Source organism: Capra hircus, chromosome 2, assembly GCF_001704415.2.
Source record: "Capra hircus breed San Clemente chromosome 2, ASM170441v1, whole genome shotgun sequence".
NCBI lineage: Eukaryota > Metazoa > Chordata > Mammalia > Artiodactyla > Bovidae > Capra > Capra hircus.
Window position 1 is genome coordinate 68,249,601 of NC_030809.1, and position 5,838 is coordinate 68,255,438.

The following is a 5,838-nucleotide window of genomic DNA, read 5'->3' on the forward strand; positions in this document are numbered from 1 at the left end:
GAGGACCGGATGATTAGTTCCAACAAGTACTGCTCCCAATTAGACAAATTGAAAGCAGTACTCAATGAAAAGCATCTGACATTGATAAACAGAAAACACATAATCTTTCATCAGGGTAATGCTTGACCAATTATTTCTTTGATGACCTGTCAAAAACTGTTACAGCTTGGCTAGGAAGTTCTGATTCATCCACTGTATTCATCAGACATGGTGAACATGCCTTTGGATGGACATTTATTTTGGTCCTTAAAAAAATTCTCTTAATGGAAAAAATTTCAATTCCCTGTAAAACTGTAAAAGGCACCTAGAACAGCTCTTTGCTCAAAAAGATACAATTTGGGGGAAGATGGAATTAAGAAGTCGCCTTCAATGGCTTGTTTTGATAACATTCATAGTAGCAAATCAGTATCACAGTGGTGTGTTAATGGAAATAGAAGTGATTTTAAAGCAACTTCAGTGAGCTCAGATTATTCTTTTGAACTGTTACCCAAAGTGTAACAAGCCCCAGTAAGTTATAAACTTAGATTTGCCTTTTGACAAAAGAAATAGATTTTGATCATATACCTCCCATGCATGGATCTTTTCTTGACAGAAAAGTAATTCATAATGTGCATATAAACATTGCATATGAATGTTATATAATTCATAATGTAAATTATAATTTTTAAGGCATTTGGTGATAAGTTTTCACAGATGTACAGTATCAAAATCCAAGTTAATTGATAATTATCCTTAAATTGTAGAATATCATGACAATTTTTAAGCCTCTGTTCTTGCAGTTTTCCAAACTATGTTTGGGCCTTTTTATCTAACAAGCTATTGAAAACACATCCATTTCTTATTTGCATGCAACTATTAAAATAATTAAAAATAATAATGATAAACAAGTAATCAGTGGCTGTCCAAATTATATGTGTATATCACTTCTAAACTCATCTCCTATTTCACAGTAACACAAAAACTATCCATAATTCAAGTATCATTGAAATAATTATTCTTTTATCAGCATGCAATACATTTATGAAGCTTTAATATTATCATGTAGAAAAGAGAATAATCTTAAATAAAATATACATTCTTTAAGTAATTCACTTTTTTTTTCATAATTGAGATTTTATTGGTAGTTTTGAGGATCAAAATAGATATATCAATTTGTATACAACTCTTGCATGTGTATGTGTTCAGTCGCTTCAGTCATGTCCTACTCTTTGGGATCCTATCGACTGTAGCCCACTAGGCTCCTCTATACATGGGATTCTCCTGGCAAGAATACTGGAGTGGGTTGCCATGCCCTCCTCCAGCAGATCTTCCTTAACAAGCTATCAAGTACCCATATCTTCAAATGCTGATATGCTATCACAGCAGAAGTCCCACTAATTCACAATTTAATATCATATACACTACATCCTCAAACTGTCAATTGTTCACAGCACATTAACAAAGTTGGTAGGAAAACTGGACTACCATGACCAAAGATGTTATAGAGTGCACAAAATTCTGAGCAGGAGTGCCAAGCTCAAGCAGTGAGCAGTTTGCATTAGGAAACAATTCTACCAAAAACAACATAAGAAGAGAGGTAATTTAAGTGTTCAAGACATTAAAAGCACAATTGACTCCAAACTGCCATTTAGTATGCTTTGTATTATAGGATATAAAAGCTTCCCCATCTGTGGAATGTTAAGCTGACATCCAAGACAATCAAAGCATCTCATATTCAATATCCCACTATTGTACCAAAAAAAAAAGTAAATTAAACGATTTCACCTCAAAGAAAAGGAGGGGGGTATTGGGATTCCCTCCTTTTTTAAAATGTTTCTAGAGCTACTAAAAATCTTGCATTCACAAAATAGTTGACAAAAATATTCCTCTGGGTTGTACAAGAAGGGAGACAGGGGCCACTGATAAGATTGGGTGTGTGATATTAATCAGACTTGGCTTCTTTCTCCCTTGCTTCATCGGGGGCTGGACTCTCCTCATTTTTAATCTCTCCTGTTTTCTGCAGGTAAGTCTTTAGTCCCTTGGTTGGCTCCTTCCACCTGTTTCACTTTGCTCCTCTTTCTCCCTTTGTTTGCACTTTTTTGTCTGAAGATTTATCCTTTTCTGCCACCTTTCTTAGCTTTGTTTCCACTTTTCCAGGAGCCTGTTTAGCTGACAACCTCGGGATCTTCTCCTGGGTTCCTCCTTCACCCGGCCCTCAGAGCATCTGACCTTGCTCTTGGGCATCGTCCCTGTGGGCCGCAGTGGCCAAGAGCCTTTGTGAAGCTGGACTGCCTGGCCACTGCAGCTCCTTCCCCACATTTCTTACTAAAACACTAACAATACTATTTAGTGAAGCTGAAGGTTCTGTTTTTTATTTGTTGTTTTGTTTTGCGTTTTGAGGCAATATTCCTCAGTTGAAGGAAGCAGTGTATGATTTACATTTATGTAAATTTTTAATCTGGGTGTGGTGGCCAACCTCCATGATGGCCCAGAGTGAACCACACCTCCTGGTATTGTCTTCTTGTGTAGTTCAATTTGTGCCAGAGTTGATCTGTGTGTCCAACAGCATGTGGTGATATGAAGGTATGTAATTACATTAAAGTAAAACTATTTAAGACTGCAACTTCTGTCTGGAGGGTGCTCACCTTCTCTCATTCTTTTTTGGATCACTCACCCTATGAGCCTCTATGAAGACACCACCAAGGCAATCAGATGGCCAAAGCTAGTGACAACTGAGGCCTTCCAACAGCCATGTGAGTTTTTGGAAGCTGATCTTTCAGCTTCATCTGAGTCTTCACATGGTTGCAGCTCTGGTCAACAGCTTGACTAGAACCTCATGAACCAACCTCAACCAGACAACCCACTCAGATGTCCCACATTCCTGAGCAATGGAAATAGTGTGAAAATTAATGTTTGACTTTTTAAGCCATCAAGTTCTGGGTGATTTGTTAAGAACATCAGATAACTGATACACTGAGCAACTAACCTATAATATTTTACTCTCTTGTAGCTGAGTCATTGGAATAAGGTCTCACACAATGTACTACTACAGTGTTATGCCCTTCAGAGGCATATGTTCTGTTAGGGCTCTATTTCATAACAATGAAGCTAAAGAAAGGAATCATTCTTTTTACCTTCAACACATTAAAAAAAAAAAAACTGCTGTTTTAAAAATATCTAGGCATTTTGTGTGAAATGCAAAATACTTTGAAAGTTTTATGTTGTTCTAAGATTTGGTGTTCCATATTGTTAACTATTTCCTTAAAATGTCAGGATTAAACACTTAACTGATTCTTGACTTGCCTTCATTGCCATCAAATTACCCAGCATTCATAGTTGCATATCTTTGACACAGTTTTCACTAACACTTCAGCAATTGTATAAGGCCCTTTAGTCTTCAACATGATGTGTTAATTCACATTAAGTAGCCCTCTTATATGAATCAATATTTACATTTGAATTATTGAACGTCAATATATATATGATTGAATGTGTTCCTCTATATTTTGTATAGAATTGCTACTTAAACTGCAATAGAATCTTTGCTTCATTACCCAGTGCATCCCTCACAAATAGCACACTGTTATTCTAGCACCTCATTATGAATCATGCCTATGAAAGTAAAGTCAGTACTTGTATGATCATCGTTGTTGTGCAGTCGCTCTCATGTTAGTATTAGCGGTTTGGTTTTGTTTAGAATTATTTGTGTCATTGCCATTAGGCTTACAACCAATGCTTCAAACAAGAGAATTCGTAATAATTCTTCTCAAACAGTAACAAATTTGTTCACTATATTAAAATTAGAGGGAAAAATAAATAGCATAAATTATAGTTTCCTAATTCAGCTAATACTATAAAACTATATGGGCTTCCCTGGTGGCTCAGCAGTAAAGAATCCACCTGCCAATGCAGGAGGCATAGGGTTTGATCCCTGGGTCAGGAAGATACCCTGGAGAAGAAAATGGCAACTCATCCCAATATTCTTGCCTGGGAAACCCCATAGACGGAGGAGCCTGGTGAGCTATGGTCCATGGGATCACAAATGAGTCAGACATGAATCAACTACTGAGCAACAACAATAAAATTATGTTTTTAAAAGCTTGATTAAAAAAATGTTTATAAAAGAATAAGTAATGTAGATAACTAAATGCTTAAGCATCTTCATATTTTCCATACCTCTGAATTTCATTAACAGATGAATCTTAAAATATCACATAAATACTGCTCAATTCATATATAATATAATTTATCACAAAACATCATCAACTCCAAAATGAATCTGTTTCTTATTCAGAGACTGAGGTCCCTGATCATGTTTTGAGTGGTGCAGCAATGTTAAATTGTTATGAACAGTTTCAGAACATCTCTAACTTTTGTATCATATAGTCATGATTCTAACAAATAGTTCATTGACTAGCAGCAATACACAGACCATACTGGAAGTGCCACGTGAGCTTTTAAAGCTCTTCTAAATTTGACTTCACTTTCATGAGTGAGAGACAACTGCATATGAGATTGGTGTAGAATAATACAGGCAACTCACATTTATAAAGTATGATATTTTTAGACTTATATAAACTCGGATGTCATAATAGAATGGAGGGGTGTGGAAAATTGTCACTCGCTTGTCTACTCTTCAAAATTTACTTTGGCATGTGACTGCTTATCTCAGCTGGTAGGGTCTATCTACATTTCAAATAGTTTTTATTATATATATTTTTTTTCTTGCAAAATATGTGATATTATATTGAAAGATTTACTTAACTCTAGTTCAGTTCAGTTAAGTCACTCAGTCATGTCTGACTCTTTGCGACCCCATGGACTGCAGCACGCCAGGCTTCCATCTCCATCACCAACTCCCAGAGCCTACTCAAACTCATGTCCATCACGTTGGTGATGCCATCCAACCATCTCACCCTCTGTCATCCCGTTCTCCTCCTGCCTTCAATCTTTCCCAGTATCAGGGTCTTTTCCAATGAGGCAGTTCTTCACATCAGTTGGTCAAAGTATTGGAGTTTCAGCTTCAGCATCAATCTTTCCAATGAATATTGAGGACTGATTTCCTTTAGGATTGACTGGTTTGATCTCCTTGCTGTCCAAGGGACTCTCAAGAATCTTCTCCCACACCATAGTAAAAAAGCATAAGTTCTTCAGCATTCAGCTTTCTTTATGGTCCAACTCTCATACTCATAAGTGACTACTGGAAAACCATAGCTTTGACAAGGCAGACATCTGTTGGTAAAGTAATCTCTGCTTTTTAATGTGCTGTTTAGGCTGGTCATAGCTTTTCTTCCAAGGCGCAAGTGTCTTTTAATTTCATGGTTGCAGCTGTGATTTTGGAGACCCCCAAAATAAAGTCTCTTGCTGTTTCCATTGTTTCCCCATCTATTTGCATGAAGTGAAGGGACTGGTTGTCAATGACCTTAGTTTTCTGAATGTTGAGTTTTAAGCCAACATTTTCACTCTTCTTTCACTTTCATCAAGAGGCTCTTTAGTTCTTCGCTTTCTGCCATAAGGGTGGTGTCATCTGCATATCTGAGGTTATTGATATTTCTCCCGGCCATCTTAGTTCCAGCTTATGCTTCATACAGCCCAGCATTTTGTATGATGTACTCTGAATATAAGTTAAATAAGCAGGATGAGAATATACAGCCTTGACATATTCCTTTTCCTATTTGGAACCAGTCTGTCATTCCATGTCCAGCTCTAACTGTTGCTTCCTGACCTGCATACAGAGTTCTCAGGAGACAGGTCAGGTGGTCTGGTATTCCTATCTCTTGAAGAATTTTCTACAATTTGTTGTGATCTACTCAGTCAAAGGCTTTGGTGCAGTCAATAAAGCAAAATTAGCTGTTTTCC

General features: G+C 36.9%; 1 pseudogene; it reads right to left on the minus strand.

The window, feature by feature from the left end:
• LOC102177940 lies at positions 1,922–2,223 on the minus strand (annotated as a pseudogene).